This window comes from Coregonus lavaretus, assembly GCF_964263955.1.
Source record: "Coregonus lavaretus genome assembly, chromosome: 17".
In the NCBI taxonomy this organism is placed as follows: domain Eukaryota; kingdom Metazoa; phylum Chordata; class Actinopteri; order Salmoniformes; family Salmonidae; genus Coregonus; species Coregonus lavaretus.
Genome location: NC_140004.1, coordinates 3,932,090 through 3,952,734, shown reverse-complemented (window position 1 = coordinate 3,952,734; position 20,645 = coordinate 3,932,090).

The window sequence follows — 20,645 nt, the reverse complement described above, 5'->3', positions numbered from 1 at the left end:
CTACTGACAATTGAGATGTACAAACTATGGCATAAGGGAACGACTAGCGGACAAGAGGCAATCTGTCATTTCAATTAAGACATTAATGAGCGAGCTAGGATGGACGTAGTCAATATAACTATTTGTTCAGCACTTTTGAAATGTACAGTGACAGAAATCAGAACATGGGCCGTTCTTACAGTATTCTCCCTGTACACCAAGTCAGAACCGTAGGATAAATAAAGGGGGCATATAAGCAGACATTGAAAGCTCTTACAATATTCAATCATTACATTTCTCTAAAACAGCCTATAGGCTACATGTGCACCACCAAGTCAGAACAGTAGGCTAAGTAATGAGGGGGAAAGGGACCAAATTATTAGGGTGAGGCACATGGGCTACTAACAGCTTACTACACAACATACATTTAGTATTACTTTCTTAGCTACAGAATACATATCTCCTTGGCATATTACATAATTTATGCAGCAGCATACAAGGCATTGTTGTACTCACTTTGTTGTGCTGTTCTCACTTGAACAGGAAGGTGGTGTGGTGGTCCTTCTTGCAGCAAATTTTGTCATCAAAGTCTGGCATTCTCTGGATTTATGATGCTTTCAAGAGAACTGTGAACTCGGAAAAAAACAAGGTTGAATCATGACGTCAGTGATCTTCAGGTCGGAGCTCTAGAAAGACGCCCGAGTTCCCGACTTGGAATTGCGAGTTGGATGACCGTTCAAAACGTATTATCCCTGTCGGAGCTTATTTTCTTCAGAGTTCCCAGTTGTCTTGATCTCACTGAAGTCTGAGATTTCCCAGTTCTGAGTTTCCAGTTGTTTTGAAAGTGGCAGAAGTCATGCTGGATTGACAGCATGGCCAATGTATTCAACCTTTTCTGGCCCATGGTGTTGCATGTGAATGTTTATCCTTTTAAGCTTGGAAACGAGACCCTTAAACCCAGACTTGGACCACACAACCACTCCACTGAATAGCAGGCTAGTGATTGCTTTGCAATGCTTGCATTTAGCCACTGATTCCTTCCAACCCACTCATTGTTGAATTTGCGATTTCCAACTTGTTGTGTAATGTTTATGTCCAATGGCCGATGAGCACCGATATGTTTTATCTACAATTTCTCTTCATATGACAAGGATTGAAAAGGATTTGCCAGTAGATTGTTGACTTGATTCATGATGATGACTGCTTGTCTAGCTTGCTAGCCAAGATTTTGAAAGTATGATGTTGACATGATCAGATCAATCAAAGCTACGGGAGATATAATGTGATTTGATGTAATTTTATCTGTGGCCAATGACCTTGAGCCTTCTTGGATGGGCACTTCTAATGTAAATCTATGGCAGCACCCAAGGGGCTTGAATTTTCGAGCTCTCCCCGTAGATTTTGCGGTGACGTAGTGTCCCCATGATTGACAGAACACTGAGCCAATCACTAGAGAACATTACCAACCCTTACGCTCCGTATTTTCCGCTGGCTGCCCCACCCAGTGTTGCCAACTTAGCGACTTAGCCGCTATATTTAGTGAATATTCAGACCCCTCTAGTGACACATTTTCAAAAAATTGACTAGCGACAAATCTAGCAACTTTTTCTGGTGTTATTGGAGACTTTTGGAGACTTGACATGAAAGCACGTATCATTCTTACTCTTCTCAGCGAGCAGCGGGTGCTGCCGCTGTGCCCCACCCCCGTCCCAAAGCACTCACAGGCGGCCCAGTCCTCGCGCAGCAGTCCCTCCTAGCTGCAGTCAGAGCAGGAGATGTTCACCCCTCCGCGTCCAGACTGCAAATGAATTGCGCATGCGGGAAGCCGCCACTGGCTGATCCCGCCCTGGCTTACATTCAGGGTGGGATGTAAATGTAAAATGTTCTTTGTCTAAAATAAATCACTGCACAAAAATAAATCACTGCATTTGACTCACACAGCCTCAGTCACTTACTCACCTCGTCCACTGTGTGTGTGCCTCTCTGTGACATAAGCTAAACATCTACAGTGGGGAGAACAAGTATTTGATACACTGCCGATTTTGCAGGTTTTCCTACTTACAAAGCATGTAGAGGTCTGTAGTTTTTATCATAGGTACACTTCAACTGTGAGAGACGGAATCTAAAACAAAAATCCAGAGCAATATCATTTTGATACATCAGAAAAGCAGAACTTAATATTTGGTACAGAAACCTTTGTTTGCAATTACAGAGATCATACGTTTCCTGTAGGTCTTGACCAGGTTTGCACACACAGACCTTCTCCAGATCCTTCAGGTTTCGGGGCTGTCGCTGGGCAATACGGACTCTCAGCTCCCTCCAAATATTTTCTATTGGGTTCATGTCTGGAGACTGGCTAGGCCACTCCAGGACCTTGAGATGCTTCTTACGGAGCCACTCCTTAGTTGCCCTGGCTGTGTGTTTCGGGTCGTTGTCATGCTGGAAGACCCAGCCACGACCCATCTTCAATGCTCTTACTGAGGGAAGGAGGTTGTTGGCCAAGATCTCGCGATACATGGCCCCATCCATCCTCCCCTCAATACGGTGCAGTCGTCCTGTCCCCTTTGCAGAAAAGCATCCCCAAAGAATGATGTTTCCATCTCCATGCTTCACGGTTGGGATGGTGTTCTTGGGGTTGTACTCATCCTTCTTCTTCCTCCAAACACGGCGAGTGGAGTTTAGACCAAAAAGGTATATTTTTGTCTCCTCAGACCACATGCCCTTCTCCCATTCCTCCTCTGGATCATCCAGATGGTCATTAGCAAATGTCAGACGGGCCTGGACATGCGCTGGCTTGAGCAGGGGGACCTTGCGTGTGCTGCAGGATTTTTATCCATGACGGCGTAGTGTGTTACTAATGGTTTTCTTTGAGACTGTGGTCCCAGCTCTCTTCAGGTCATTGACCAGGTCCTGCCATGTAGTTCTGGGCTGATCCCTCACCTTCCTCATGATCATTGATGCCCCACGAGGTGAGATCTTGCATGGAGCCCCAAACCGAGGGTGATTGACCGTCATCTTGAACTTCTTCCATTTTCTAATAATTGCGCCAACAGTTGTTGCCTTCTCACCAAGCTGCTTGCCTATTGTCCTGTAGCCCATCCCAGCCTTGTGCAGGTCTACAATTTTATCCCTGATGTCCTTACACAGCTCTCTGGTCTTGGCCATTGTGGAGAGATTGGAGTCTGTTTGATTGAGTGTGTGGACAGGTGTCTTTTATACAGGTAACGAGTTCAAACAGGTGCAGTTAATACAGGTAATGAGTGGAGAACAGGAGGGCTTCTTAAAGAAAAACTAACAGGTCTGTGAGAGCCGGAATTCTTACTGGTTGGTAGGTGATCAAATACTTATGTCATGCAATAAAATGCAAATTAATTACTTAAAAATCATACAATGTGATTTTCTGGATTTTTGTTTTAGATTCCATCTCTCACAGTTGAAGTGTACCTATGATAAAAATTACAGACCTCTACATGCTTTGTAAGTAGGAAAACCTGCAAAATCGGCAGTGTATCAAATACTTGTTCTCCCCACTGTAGATGGCTGAATACCTCGGGACGGAACCGTCTACCAGGCCATGGTATGCAAAGTAATCGTTAATAAGTGTTATGGTGTAATGTAAGTAGGCTTTTCACTTACAGAACTGAGGTTCTTAAATGTTTTGATGAATGAATAAGCCAAAACCAAATGACGTTCTTGTCAAGGTAGGCAAAGGGCCATATATTACTAGGCTATATTCATTTACTTTAGGCCTGCAATTTGTATTTTTTTTATTATATAGGCTAAGCTACATGTGACTGTATGGTGTGCGGGTTTGTGCACATGAGTGCAATAGCGATAATGCTTAGGAAAATGTAAAGGATTAGGTTATTCATTTTTCATCCACATGTCCATAGATCTATGTTAATTCCCCTTTATTCAATATAGGAAAATGTTTTTCTTCTTAAAACCCTTAGTGGGCTTCCTGTTAGTAACGTGACAGGAAACAGGGTAGGTACTGTTTTTGGGGTCTGTCGTTTCATTTGGGGACTCGGCAGTGGGGGTTTTCAAAATTTCATTTGTATGTTTTAATTTTAGTTTAGGGTTACACAAACGTCTTAATAATTGTTTTGTTTTTGTGATGCACTACTCAGTCTGGGTTAAGTTATTATTTAATACTACTGTAACATAAACAGTTCATTTAAAGCAGTCTCCTGGAATGTTCGGGGCAGTGGGCATGTGGTCAAGATGAAGAAAATTCTAACATTCTTGAAAAAGGAAAGGGTTTCAATTGCTATGCTACAGGAGACCAATTTATCTTCAACATAACATGCTAAGCTGAAGAGGGACTGGGTGGGCCAGGTGTATTTTTCTTATTTTAGTTCAAACAAAAGAGGCACTGCCATCCTTGTAAATACAAATTTCCCATTTATATTTGAGCACCAAGATACAGACCCTGAAGGACGATTTATTTTGATTACAGGTAATATTATTGGTCAACATATTACTATACTAATTGTATATGGCCCGAACACAGACTCCTCAAAATGTATGTCTGACATTATCTTATTATTTAATCAACACTGCAAGGGACTTTATATCAGGAGATTTTGACTGTACTTTGGGTAAACTGGATAAATCATCAACTGCTCCAGTCTCGAATCATAGAGCCTCAAATACATTTGTGATTCATCTGGTTTAGTAGACGTATGGAGAGGGCTAAATCCTAATGTCAGAGACTTTTACTTTCTACTCTAGACCCCATAATTCATATTCTAGATTGGACTTTTTTTATGCCCTCTGCTTACATGCGTATTGTCCAGTCATGTGCTATTGGTTCTACAGTAATTTCTTACCATGCCCCAGTGTATATAGATATTGAAATTGGCAAAACAATCCCCAAAATGAAATATGAGACTTAAAACGTCTCTGCTTAACAATTCAGGATTCTGCTCTGTGATAAAAGATAAATTATCACATTACTGGCTCGACAATCAACTCTCTCCAGTCTCAGCTGCAACTAACTGGGATGCTGCTAAACCAACCATAAGGGGTTATATCATTTCCCAAGCCGAGCGGTCTACTTGCACACCAACTTAAAAAAGAACAGAATGAAAGATTAAGTCTATAAGGATGGCAGATGACTCCACTTCTTATGATCCATTACTTATCAATAATACGTTTTTTGCGAATTCTATAAATCTCTTTATACTTCACAATGTACAAGATCGAACGACGAAATTACAAAATATCTGAATAAGATAATCTTGCCCACTATATCAGATGAGCATAGAAATAGACTAAATGTTTCCTTTACTCCTGAAGAATTTTGGGAAACTATTAAGGCAATGCCTTCTGGTAAGGCACCTGGCCTAGACGGCTTCTTGGCAGAGTTCTACAAGAAGTTCTGGCCTGAGATATGCCCTATCTTCATGCCTGCTCTAAATTATATGTTCGAAAGAGACATCATACCAGAGTCCTGGAAAACTGCATCCATTAGCCTGATACTAAAAAAGGACAAAACCCATGAATCTGCTCTACGTTTAGACCTATCAGTTTGCTAGGAGTTGATGTTAAAATAGTCGCTAAGACACTTGCTCACAGGTTAGAGGTCCTACTTCCAGACCTCATTAAACCTGATCAGACTGGCTTTGTCAAATCCAGATTTGGAATGGACAATGTGAGACGTGCTTTGAATATCATAAACCACCTTGGCAGAATTAAAGACCGTGCACTCATTGTCTCTCTCGATGCCGAAAAGGCCTTCGATAGAGTTGCGTGGAAATTCTTGTTTGCGGTATTAGAACAAGTTAATCTGGGTGACCATTTTATTAATTTAGTAAAACTACTTTATTCTGACCCATTAACGGCAGTGAACACAAATGGTAAACTATCAGAAAGATTTCCTATCGATAGGGGCTGTCGTCAAGGCTGTCCTTTATCTCCTGCTCTGTTCTCGTTAGTCATAGAACCACTGGCTGAGGCAGTAAGATCTAGTAATAACATCAGGGGCATCTCTGTGGAGGACAAAGAGCATAGAATTTCATTATTTGCTGATGTGCTTTTATATATGTCTAAACCAGAGACCTCTGTCACTGCAGTAATGGACATCATATCTGAATATGGTAACCTGTCAGGGTACAAAATTAACGTGGATAAATCCATGGCTTTACTTCTGAATATCCCCTCTACAATCAACTTAGAAACGATATCTCAATTCCAAATGACTGAAACAGGCTTTAAATACTTGGGCATATAATTTATGTTACTCCAAATCTTAAAGACCTGTTCACTTCAAATTATATTCCTTTGCTCACAAAGATTAGACAGGACCTGGTTAACTGGGCTACCCTACCAAACTCTCTTTTTGGCAGGATTAATGTGGTCAGGATGAATATCCTTCCTCGGCTAAATTATATATTCCAAAATGTCCCCTGCCATCTATCTCAGTCCTTTTTTCAGAAAATGAATGCCAATATCTCTAAATATATCTGGAACAATAACAAACCTAGAACCAAATTTAACAAACTCATTAAGCCTAAGGATTTAGGAGGAATCTCTTTGCCAAATCTGCAACTATATTACTGGTCTGCTCAAATCAAGATCTGGACTGGAAGACGAAGGGTATTGCTGACCTTAAGCCGTTATTTACTCAGGACACTCTTAAATCATTCCAACAGATAAAAACTGAGTTTGACTTAGACACTTCATAGAGGGCCAGAAGAAAGTCAATAAACTACGTTTTCAAATGACTGAAGTTGAAAAACTATTTACGAATCCTACTGTTCGAAGAGGTTTAATCTCCGAATTATATTCTATTTTATTGAACAGAAGTGCCTCATCCTATGAGGCGTTGAGACTCGTTTGGGAGAGAGACATTGGACATGCATTCGGTGAGGAAGACTGGACTTCTATCTGTGAAAGGGTCCACCCCAAATGCACCTCCATAAGCATACAAGAACTACATTTCAAATATTTTCATAGAACCTATTTTACACCTGTCTGCCTTCACAGAATGTTTTCCAATGCATCACATTTATGTTTCAAATGTAAACAGGATACTGGCACCTTCATCCAGGTTTTTTGCTTCTGTAGCAGAATCCAGTCTTAGTGGAATGATATTCATTTACACATCCAGAAGATCTTGGGTAGACAATTTGCTCTTTCACTGAATTTATATTTACTCTACTTTGATTGTAACGTTGTGTTTGACCCGGACTCTGAACGTCTGTTCAATACCCTTGTTTACTTAGCCATAAAATGTATATTGTTATTGTGGTCCACACCTGAAGAACCATCTGCGAGAATGTGGCTTTCTCAAGCTTCTGCTATTCTACCCATAGAGAAACGTACCTTTGATTTACACCAGAAGTCTGATCAATTTTGGAAAATCTGGTCTCCATTGTGGTCCTATGTAGAAAACCTCCCATAAATGCCCCATGTTATAATTGTGATTTTTTTCATTTTATGACTGCCTTTTTGTATAATGTTTTGCTGTATCCTTATTCCTTTTATTGTACTTAGACAACCAAACAAAGTGCACCACGCAGAGTATGTAACCCCTGTTAAAAGAACATTCTAATAAAAAGATCATTACAAAAAAATGGCTTCATGAAAACATGTCAATGACTGAATCTCATGACTCTAATCTATACAGTTTTTGTGCACATGTATAACCATCAACCAGCTACATATTACTTATATTCAGGGGTAGGTTTCACATCAGTTAGCTGCCTTTGGAATTTGTTTACACAATTATGGATTTTCACCTGTTTCTTTTGCCCATTCATATGAGGGACAAAGAACATGAACAATGTGATAATGAAGGATGTTCAAATTGTGTTGTAGTTGGATACAAAGAGTACAACAACAAAAATACACGTGTTCAGTATTTCGATCATCCTGAAGTCCTTTATCAAACTCTTCCAATACTCCAAATCCATCTGAAAAAACATTATTCCTGGGTGATTCTCATGAAACCAGTTTTAACATTTCCAAAACCATGATGCATCTGCAAAAATCAACTATCATTCTGAGGACAAAAATGTGTAGTTTTTGGGAAAGTGTCTTATTTTAAATAAATGGTACATTTCCACCTGAATTTTGTACATTTTCACCCGAAATTCTCATTACCGAAATGCGTCCGGATTAAATTCTCGGGTCGTTTTATTTTTTAAGTGATTTAGAACAACGTATTTTAATAAAACACAAAATATATTGTTGTAGTTTGTCCATAAATCAGAACAATTGTTTACTAGTTGAAGTTTACATTGAACTATAATATTTATTATGTACAAACAAAGTGTCTGTGGACATGTCTCATTACCGTAACACTTTTTCAAGTTCCTGTAAAAACTCCAATCAGTTTTTAAATAAAGTTTTATTCACCCATGATGCATCATCTAGAGGAGTAGTCCTTAGAAGAGCACAAGTTAAATTAACTTATTTGCTTATATGCCTTCAGAATGAGGTTCTTACAAACACCTATCACGGCTCAGGAGAAGACCCAGATGCAGACAGTTTCGAAGTAACAACAGTTTATTACAAAAACGGGGGCAGGCAAACGACAGGTCAAGGGCAGGCAGAGGTCAGTAATCCAGAACAGAGTCCAAAAGGTACAGAACGGCAGGCAGGCTCAGGGCAAGCAGAATGGTAAAAACCGGGAAAACAGTAACTAGAGGAAAGTAGTACAGGAAAACCGCTGGTAGGCTTGACGAGACAAGACGAACTGGCAACAGACAAACAGAGAACACAGGTACAAATACCCTGGGGATAATGGGGAAGATGGGCGATACCTGGAGGGGGGTGGAGACGAGCACAAAGACAGGTGAAACAGATCAGGGTGTGACACCTCCTTTACCCCACTTGGCCTTCTTGAGCTGCATGAAGTTATAAAACTCACAGGCAGAGGAATCCATAACAATCAAATTAAATCACATTTCAAATCAAATGTAATTTGTCACATGCGCCGAATACAATTTACCGTGAAATGCTTACTTACAAGCCCTTAACCAACTATGCAGTTCAAGAAATAGAGTTAAGAAAATATTTACTAAATAAAATAAAGTAAAAAATAAAATAAAAAGTAACACAATAAAATAACGAGGCTATATACAGGGGGTACCAGTACCGAGTCAATGTGCGGGGTACAGGTTAGTCGAGGTAACTTGTACATGTAGGTAGGGGTAAAGTGAATATAGATAATAAAGCATAGATAATAAACAGCGAGTAGCAGCAGTGTGTGTGTGTGTGTGTGTGGGGGGGGGGGGGGGGGGGGGTCCATTTTATTAATTGTTCAGCAGTCTTATGGCTTGGGGGTAGAGCTGTTAAGGAGCCTTTTGGACCTAGACTTGGCGCTGCAGTACCGCTTGCCTTGCGGTAGCAGAGAGAACAGTCTATGACTTGGGTGACTGGAGTCGTTGACAATTTTATGGTCCTTCCTTTGACACCGCCTAGTATATAGGTCCTGGATGGCAGGAAGCTTGGCCCCAGTGATGTACTGGGCCTTACGCACTACCCTCTGTTGCGCTTTACGGTCAGATGCCGAGCAGTTGCCATACCAGACAGTGATGCAACCGGTCAGGATGCTCTCGATGGTGCAGCTGTATAACTTTTTGAGGATCTGGGGACCCATGCCAAATCTTTTCAGTCTGCTGAGTGGGAAAAGGCATTGTCGTGCCCTCTTCATGACTGTCTTGGTGTATTTGGACCATTATAGTTTGTTGGTAAAGTGGACACCAAGGAACTTGAAACTCTCGACCCGCTCCACTACAGCCCAGTCGATGTGAATGGGGGCGTGTTCGGCCCTCCTTTTCCTATAGTCCACGATCAGCTCCTTTGTCTTGCTCACGTTGAGGGAGAGTTTGTTGTCCTGGCACCACACTGCCAGGTCTCTGACCTCTTCCCTATAGGCTGTCTCATCGTTGTCGGTGATCAGGCCTACCACTGTTGTGTCGTCAGCAAACTTAATGATGGTGTTGGAGTCGTGCTTGGCCACGCAGTCATGGGTGAACAGGGAGTACAGGACAGGACTAAGCACTCACCCCTGAGGGACCGCCGTGTTGAGGATCAGCGTGGCAGATGTGTTGTTGCCTACCCTTACCACCTGGGGACGGCCCGTCAGGAAGTCCAGGATCCAGTTGCAGAGGGAGGAGTTTAGTCCCAGGGTCCTTAGCTTAGTGATGAGCTTTATGGGCACTATGGTGTTGAACGCTGAGCTGTAGTCAATGAACAGCATTCTCACATAGGTGTTCCATTTGTCCAGGTGGGAAAGGGCAGTGAGGAGTGCGATTGAGATTGCGTCATCTGTGGATCTGTTGGGGCGCTAAGCGAATTGGAGTGGGTCTAGGGTTTCCGGGATGATGGTGTTGATGTGAGCCATGACCAACCTCTCAAAGCACTTCATAGCTACCGACGTGAGTGCTACGGGGCGGTAGTCATTTAGGCAGGTTACCTTCGCTTTCTTGGGCACAGGGACTATGGTGGTCAGGTTGAAACATGTAGGTATTACAGACTCGGTCAGGGAGAGGTTGAAAATGTCAGTGAAGACACTTGCCAGTTGGTCCGCGCATGCTCTGAGTACACGTCCTGGTAATCAGTCTGGACCCACGGCCTTGTGAATGTTGACCTGTTTAAAGATCTTGCTCACATCGGCTACGGAGAGCGTGATCACACAGTCGTCCAGAACAGCTTGTGCGCTCATGCATGCTTCAGTGTTGCTTGCCTCGAAGTGAGCATAAAAGGTGTTTAGCCCATCTGGTAGGCTCACGTCACTGGGCAGCTCACGGCTGAGTTTCCCTTTGTAGTCCATAATAGTTTGCAAGCCCTGCCACATCCGACGAGCGTCAGAGCCGGTGTAGTAGAATTTAATCTTAGTCCTGTATTGACGCTTTGCTTGTTTGATGGTTCGTCTGAGGGCATAGCGGAATTTCTTATAAGTGTCCGGAATAATGTCCCGCTCCATGAAAGCGGCAGCTCTAGCCTTTAGCTCGGTGCAAATGTTGTCTGTAATCCATGGCTTCTGGTTGGGATATGTACGTACGGTCACAGTGGGGACGACGTCGTCGATGCACCTATTGATGAAGCCGGTGACTGAGGTTGTATACTCCTCAATGCCATTGGATGATTCCCGGAACATATTCCAGTCTGTGCTAGCAAAACAGTCCTGTAGCGTAGCATCCGCGTCATCTGACCACTTCCGTATTAAGCGAGTCACTGGTCCTTCCTGCTTTAGTTTTTGCTTGTAAGCTGGAATCAGGAGGATAGATTTATGGTCAGATTTGCCAAATGGAGGGTGAGGGAGAGCTCTCTGTGTGGAGTAAAGGTGGTCTAGATTTTTTTTTCCCTCTGGTTGCACCTGTGACATGCTGGTAGAAATGAGGTAAAACGGATTTAAGTTTGCCTGCATTAAAGTCCCCGGCCACTAGGAGCTCCGCTTCTGGATGAGCATTTTGTTGTTTGCTTATGGCCTTATACAGCTGGTTGAGTGTGGTCTTAGTGCCAGCATCGGTTTGTGGTGGTAAATAGACGGCTATGAAAAAGATTGATGAAAACTCTCTTGGTAGATAGTGTGGTCTACAGTTATCATGAAGTACTCTACCTCAGGCGAGCAATACCTTGAGACTTCCTTAATATTAGACATTGCGCACCAACTGTGATTGACAAATAGACACACACCGCCACACCTTGTCTTACCGGACGTAGCTGTTCTGTCCTGCCGATGCACGGAAAACCCAGCCAACTGTATATTATCCGTGTCGTCGTTCAGCCACGACTCTGTGAAACATAAGATATTACCGTTTTTAATGTCCCGTTGGTAGGATAATCTCGAACAGAGCTCATCCAGTTTATTCTCCACTGATTGCATGTTGGCCAATAGAACGGATGGTAGAGGCAGGTTACCACCTCGCCGACTAATTCTCACAAGGCACCCTGATCTCCGCCTCCTGTACTTCCGTCTTTTCTTCACGCGAATGACAGGGATGTGGGCCTGGTCTCAGAGAAACAGTATATCCTTTGCGTCGGACTCACTAATGAAAAAATCTTTGTCCAGTTCGAGGTGAGTAATCGCTGTTTTTATATCCAGAAGCTCTTTTCGGTCATAAGAGACGGTAGCAGCAACATTATGTACAAAATAAGTTACAAACAATGCGAAAAAACACACAAAATAGCACAGTTGGTTAGGAGCCCGTAAAACGGCAGCCATCTCCTCCGGTGCCATTCTCCAAGTATGCAGTTGAGAAAAGGCCTATGAGTCAGGTCTAGCCAAGAAATTCTGTGATCAGAAAAGTCAATACCCTAATATTCTAGCCTGGTCCCAGATCTGTTTGTGCTGTCTGACAACTCCTATTAAACAAGTTTTTATTGGAGAAATTCAGGTAGGTCCCTCCCAGTTTCATAAAGTTTGCTCTGTTTGCTTCCTAGAGCAAACAGTTACAGTTGCAAAACGTTTTGCAACAGACAAAACGTTTTGCAACGGAATCAGACTAATGAATACACCCTTGTTGAGCACATGGAGGGTGTTGAGCACAACTATGCTGTCTTTACTGATTTACACCAGCAGAGGGCGCAGCTGTTCATTTCAATCTTTGAAGCTCATTTACAAGACAACAGCTAGGCAGCTATAGCTAGCCAGACAGACAGCTAGCCAGCAAGACAGACAGCCAGAAAGAAAGGGGCACACACTAAAATAATCTGCAGTCTGTCGATGATCAGGTTATTTTAAGACACCTTTTAAATGATGGCCAGCAGCCACAATTACTGTGCTAGATGGCTTGACAACTATCTAGAGTAGGTGGCTATGAATAGAAACTCAAATCCATTATTGGGTGAGGATGAAATTAGGGATGGTCCATCCCGTGGGTGTAAAGGCATAATGAAACATAAATAGAAAATGATCCCTGAACAATTTTAAAATGTCTTATTTTAGTCTCCAGCTCAGAAATAAATTAAAATTGATCAATAAAATGTACCGACTATAGCAGGGGTGTCAAACTCATTTTAGCTCAGGGGCCACATGGAGGAAAATCTATTCCCAAGTGGGCCGGACCGGAAAAATCATGGTATATATAACTTAAAAACAACAACTTCAGATTGTTTTCTTTGTTTTAATACGATCAACATACAACATAAAATTGGAGCCTGAGGACAGTGTGTCCAAAATAGTACAAGCACGTCAAGTTTATTTGAAAATTCTAAAGAAAAAGAACACACAAACACACAATGCCTCAGTGATTAACAGAACTGTTTCACAGATCACAGAACTATATCAGGGTGTCATTTCTCAGGCAGAAATTTAGATAAAAATAATGAAATCCTGTTCCCCAAACAAGTGCAAGAACCACAGAGTCAAGAATAGGTTAAATATACAAATAAAATAAAATCAATTAAAAACAATAGCACATCAACATAAAAACATATAAACATAAAGCTGGAGCCTGAGGACAGTGTCCAAAAGCACAACATCACTATTAATCATAAAACACCTCAAGTTATTTGAAAGTTCTGAGGACAAAGAACACACAAACACACAATGCCTCAGTGATTCACAGAAGTTTATCACAGAACTATATCAGGGTGTCATTTCTCAGGCAGAAATGTAGATCAAAATAATGAAATCCTGTTCCCCAAACAAGTGCAAGAACCACAGAGTCAAGAATAGGTTAAATATACAAATAAAATAAAATCAATTAAAAACAATAGCACATCAACATAAAAACATATAAACATAAATCTGAAAGCGTTGCTCAAACTCCCGTAACAGTCCAGTTATTTTATCTTTGAACCGCTTCATGTCTGCCACATGTTGGATCGCGCACACATTTTTCAGACAGGGGAAGTGAGCTGCATCACCACCGGCAAGTTGCGTCTCCCACAATGACAGCTTCAACTTGAAAGAACGTATGCTGTCATAATACTGCGTGAAAACTTTGTTGCGCCCTTGCAGCTGTTTGTTCAAGTTATTCAGGTGCTCTGTAACATCCACCATAAATGCAAGGTCCGGCATCCATTCTGCGGAATGAAATTCTAACACTGGTTTGCCCTTTTCTTCCATGAACTGTTCAATTTCTTCTCGTAAATCAAAGAAACGCCTCAGCACAGCACCTCGGCTTAACCATCTTACCTCAGTGTGGTATGGCAGGCCATAGATGTGGTCTTTCTCTCTGAGAAGGCTGTCAAACTGACGGTGATTCAGGCTTCTGGATCGGATGAAATTAACAGTTTGGATGACCACCTTCATGACGTTATCCATCTTTAATGACTTGCAACACAAAGCCTCCTGGTGCAAAATACAGTGAAAAGTCAAAAAATCACGTCCACCATTTGCAGATTGCACTTTCTCTCTGAACTTTGTCACAACGCCTGCTTTTTTCCCGATCATTGAGGGCGCACCATCTGTAGCCAGGCTGACAGCGCGGGACCAGTCCACTCCGACCCTGTCCAGCGCGCCGACGAGTGCGGTAAAAATATCAGCTGCTGTCGTTGTATCTGTCATCGGCACCAACTCCACGAACTCCTCGGTGACGGTCAATGTGTCATCAACTCCGCGGATGAAAAAATGGCCAGTTGTGCAACATCTGTAATGTCCGTGCTTTCATCAATTGCAACCGAAAACGCAATAAATGACTTTACTTTTTGCTTCAACTGGCTGTCCAAATCCACTGAAAGATCGGAAATCCTGTCTGCAACTGTGTTTCTTGTCAGGCTGATATTTGCAAAAGCCTGCCGCTTTTCAGGGCACACAATCTCCGCTGCCTTCATCATGCATGTTTTTACAAATTCACCCTTACTAAATGGTTTTGAAGCCACTGCGATTTCAGTAGCAACGAGGTAGCTAGCTTTCACTGCAGCATCACTGATGTCTCGGCTGTGAGTAAACACAGACTGCTGTTTCTTCAGACCCGCCAACAGTTCATTCACCTTCTCTCATCTCCGCTGTCCTTGAAAGTTGTCATATTTGTCGGCATGAAGACTCACATAGTGGCGACGAAGGTTATATTCTTTCAGCACTGCAACATGCTCTGAACACACCAAACATACAGCTTTCCCATTCAATTCCGTGATTAAATAGGATTACCATTTTTCTTGGAACACTCTGCACTCTGCGTCCACTTTTCTCTTTTTTGACAGAGACATATTGGGGCAATGAGGGTGCCAAAGCACATAATGTTAAAAGTAGAAGCCGTAATAAATATCGTGGGCAAAACAAAGTAGCTCATTGGCTGCACGTGCTTGACCTACTTGCTCTGCCCCGGTATAAACAGTTTGCTTGCTTAACACAATTGCTATTGCGCCATCCAGTGGACGCAATTGGAACAGCAGTTTATTTTATTGAAAAATTGCAGCGCATTTTTATTTATATATATATATATATATATATATATATATATATATATATATATATATATATATATATATATATATATATATATATATATATATATATATTTTTTTTTCAAAATCATCTCGCGGGCCGGATTAAACCCGTTTGCGGGCCTGATCCGGCCCGCGGGCCATACGTTTGACACCCCTGGACTATAGCATTCTACTAGCTGAAATTACAAATTGGACACATGGGAAAGCTAGGCTAGCCATGTGTATTTTGGGGAAAAGGTATGCAATAGGTCAAATCAGGACTGTCATTTCACAATAATAATTCTCATAGACAGATTACATAGTGCACAACCATTGAACTACAGTTTAGGATTCGCACAGTTTTATTTTAAGATATTCCTACAAACATACTGACAAGTTCCGTAGCACATCTGAACGGTCTTTAGTGAGTGAGATATGAACCGATGACTGTTGTGTGTATCCGTGTAATTGACTCTTATGGGTGTAGCTTTCTTTCAACAGATAGGCGGCATGGCATGCGTACAAACACACACAGCAGGCATAGTAAAATCTACTGACACCTGACCACTGCTGCTGGAGTCCCATGAGGGTAACCTGAACTGACTGTCTTGTGCTGGGGCATGTTTGTATCTTCAGCCAGCGACTGCTCAGTGGTCATGAAGTGAGGTCGTGAAGGTTTGAGCTTTGGGTGAACCTGGGACAAGTGGGAAAGTGATCGCTCTAAGTGCCTTTCCCTCTGTGCTTATAGGTACCCTCTAACGCTCCCACTATACGGTTCACTAACCTTGCATGTCCTAACTATGAGTTTTGGGTCACTTTTTGATACTTTACTGGTATTTCCAGCACTATCCACTAGTGTTGGTGCAGGTAGGTAATCCTAGGAAATGTTCTAAAATTGACACAAGCTGCCTCCAATCAATCACTAGGCAGGTTTCCATTGACCCAGAGGTGCGTTCAGTTCACTTGAACATTTGCGGAACGGTTTATACTGAACGACACGTTTCCCCAAAATGTTCATGTATGTTCTTGAACAGACTTTGAGGTACGTTTTGTCCCGTTTGTTGGGTGGGGCATGGTGTGGCTTGAAGCAATGAGTCGCGTATTTAAAGGGCCTTGATGACAGCGTTCCCCAGCCACTCCCTGTTTTTCAACTGATCTTCCAGTACAGACATTTTGTAAAGCTAGACAACATTTTTATCCCTTTTCAGCAGGGGTGGATTTTTATTTTGTTTAACTTTATTGCGAGAAATGTTTTTCAAATAAATGATGGATTGCCGAAAAATGTAAGGTAATATCACGTAACTATAAAGCGCCACTCTACATTTAAAGGTCAAATGTCCCATAGAACCAACTTCTCTGGTTTTAAATGGCCTATGTGGCATTGATATGAGTCAGTAACATTAATTATAGTCTCAAAATTGACTACAAAGTGTAAATAGGATAATTTTGGTCATTAAGTCAGTCTCGTCCAAAACAGAGTTTTGTAAATGAGTTCGTCACCACTTACTGGAGGGTTGGGTATGAATCACTTACACCTTTGCCAATGACGCCCAATTGCCCAGAGACAACACGTTGTGGTCTGGCCCCCAGCTGCCATGTGGACATTTGTTGTCAAGTCTGCATATGGGTGCAACACACGCACATTCCGCTTGGCAAATACGAGTGAAAATGGGCTTCCATAAAGTTGGTGCTAACTTCCAATGGATTTAAACAATATTGCCAATATTGCCAATTAGACATTCATCCATGTTTCTCAAACATCAAATGTCGAAGTTATTCCAAACGTCACATTTCGAAGTGTTTAAGGTTAAGTTTAGTCATTAACTCTGAATTTTTAAGGTTAGGGTTAAGTTCAGGCATTAACTCCAAATTCTTAAGGTTAGGCATTAATGATTAATGTAAGGGTTAAGGTTTGGCATAGGCTTAAAACAAAAATATAAAAAACAACTTTCTATCGCTGGATTCAGACTTGCAACCTTTGGAATCAGAGGCAGATCAAATCAAATTTTATTGGTCACATACACATATTTAGCAGATGTTATTGTGGGTGTAGCGAAATTCTTACGCCCATCCGCCATCCCCGTCCACAATGTACTAGCAAAACCGAAACATACTTGAAGGTAACAGCACTCACTGTTGCCCCTTGTGGCCGTTTTCCACTTCATCTCCCGACGTCCTCAGACATGGATGGATGTATGTCGAATACTGACTTGTATCACGGGTGACCTGGCTGGGCCAGGAATGGATTACATCTGACATGGCCACTTCTGCTGCCAATCGTCAAACCACTGGTGTTGGTGAGTAGCTAAGTAGATAGCTGGTACTCTAGGCAGCTTCTAGCACCTTCTCCTTAAAGTTTCAAGCATTAGCTTTGTCTAGCTCATGTGAACTACAATCCCGACGTTGGGTTTTAACGTGTAGAAACGTCAATCAATAATCATCACCTGCGATTCAACTTTCTAAACATATGGCCCTTATCCTTCATCAGCTTGAAAGAATCCTTTAAATAGAAAAGATGCACTTACTGTAGCAGTTTTGCACAGATCCATACAGCTATGGGTGCCTCCAACTGACGAAACTACACTTCTCGAGTTACACTTACACACAGGTGTTCGGAGCACGCAATATAGCTAATTAGCACAGGTGGTCGCCTCTTGTTTTCCGTAAACAAGCGCTGTAACGTGGAGATATGGCCATGTGGGAACACGAAACCTATCAAGGTGTGTATCAATTTAACCTTTAGTTTTATTAAAATTATTTCTCACTGATATGAAAGATAAAGTCCTTATGCTTCCAAAACCGTACCGCAAGTGATGCGTGTTAATGTTCAGATTGACTGTTGGGGCTCTTAACAAAACTCCCCCCTACAGAAGACGCCTTCGTCCAATGACTTATGTGTGACGTAATGGAACTGAGTCATGATCAAGGGCTAGCTAGTAGCTACTTTTGGTTATACAACATTATTTGATAATGTTACCGAGCCAGGCTAGCTATGATACCACAGATGAAAGGGGAATGATACTGTAGCTAGCTATACATCAAGTAATGTGATGTAGCATGTCAGAGGAAGATGTGCATAGCTCACGTTAGCTAGCTACAGCTAAGTGTAGCCCATCGGCATTTAGGGTCAATACAGGGCAGGCACTTGGATACTAGCTTACTGCCTAATTATAGGATATAGCCAGCTTGCTTTCAATCATTTTTCAACTCGTACTGGCTAGCTAATGTTAGCTAGCTAGCCAACTAATTTAATTCTTCTTCAATAAGGTTTAACTGCGGTTGGCATCCAATAAATGTTGCATTACCCCCACCTACTAGACTGGAGTACAACTCCTTTATACGTTGCTTGAAAAAAATACCCCACTACACTCACATTTCTTTTATTTTTTTATAACACCACCCTACTCCACTATTTAAATGTTTTTAGTCCTACCTCAGGCCAACAACCTGAAAGGATGGGACACCACCACTTAACACACCCTGTAACTCTTCTGATGGCAAGTCTCGCACACCCAAATACCTCTCTGCAGCTGCCACCACAACCTCAATTTTCTGCGATTTACGTTCCATCCCTGAAGTACAGTTGATAACCATTGCTATAAATGCTAAAAATCCAATCTTACTGAAACATATCACTTGTTGGCCTATCCCTCTGTACTGGTACAGATCTACTACTCACACCACTCCTCTCAGGATCCCTCCCCCTTGACCCATCTTCTTCTACTAGCGAAATGCTTGTGTTCCTACCTCCAACAGTGCAGTAGTATCTAAGAATTCACAACAATACACACAAATCTAAAAGTAAAATAATGGAATTAAGAAATATATAAATATTAGGACGAGCAATGTTGGCGAGCATTGACTAAAATACAGTAGAATAGAATACAGTATATACATATGAGATGAGTAAAGGTGTATGTAAACATTTTTAAAGTGGCCAGTGATTCCATGTCTATGTATATAGGGCAGCAGCCTCTAAGGTGCAGGGTTGAGTAACTGGGTGGTAGCCGGCTAGTGATGGCTATTTAACAGTTTGATGGCATTGAGATAGAAGCTGTTTTTCAGTCTCTTGGTCCCAGCTTTGATGCACATGTACTGACCTCGCCTTCTGGATGATAGCGGGGTGAACAGGCCGTGGCTCGGGTGGTTGATGTCCTTGATGATATTTTTGGCCTTTCTGTGACATCGGGTGCTAGCATTAGCTAGCATTTGGGGGCTTCGTCTGATAACCAAAAACAACATGCCTGTTCTCATAAAAGTTTATACAGTGGGGAAAAAAAGTATTTAGTCAGCCACCAATTGTGCAAGTTCTCCCACTTAAAAAGATGAGAGAGGCCTGTAATTTTCATCAGAGGTACACGTCAACTATGACAGACAAAATGAGAATTTTTTTTCCAGAAAATCACATTGTAGGATTTTTTATAAATTTATTTGCAAATTATGGTGGAAAATAAGTATTTGGTCAATAACAAAAGTTTCTCAATACTTTGTTATATACCCTTTGTTGGCAGTGACACAGGTCAAACGTTTTCTGTAAGTCTTCACAAGGTTTTCACACACTGTTGCTGGTATTTTGGCCCATTCCTCCATGCAGATCTCCTCTAGGGCAGTGATGTTTTGGGGCTGTCGCTGGGCAACACAGACTTTCAACTCCCTCCAAAGATTTTCTATGGGGTTGAGATCTGGAGACTGGCTAGGCCACTCCAGGACCTTGAAATGCTTCTTACGAAGCCACTCCTTCGTTGCCCGGGCGGTGTGTTTGGGATCATTGTCATGCTGAAAGACCCAGCCACGTTTCATCTTCAATGCCCTTGCTGATGGAAGGAGGTTTTCACTCAAAATCTCACGATACATGGTCCCATTCATTCTTTCCTTTACACGGATCAGTCGTCCTGGTCCCTTTGCAGAAAAACAGCCCCAAAGCATGATGTTTCCACCCCCATGCTTCACAGTAGGTATGGTGTTCTTTGGATGCAACTCAGCATTCTTTGTCCTCCAAACACGACGAGTTGAGTTTTTACCAAAAAGTTATATTTTAGTTTCATCTGACCATATGACATTCTCCCAATCCTCCTCTGGATCATCCAAATGCACTCTAGCAAACTTCAGACGGGCCTGGACATGTACTGGCTTAAGCAGGGGGACACGTCTGGCACTGCAGGATTTGAGTCCCTGGCGGCGTAGTGTGTTACTGATGGTAGGCTTTGTTACTTTGGTCCCAGCTCTCTGCAGGTCATTCACTAGGTCCCCCCGTGTGGTTCTGGGATTTTTGCTCACCGTTCTTGTGATCATTTTGAACCCACGGGGTGAGATCTTGCGTGGAGCCCCAGATCGAG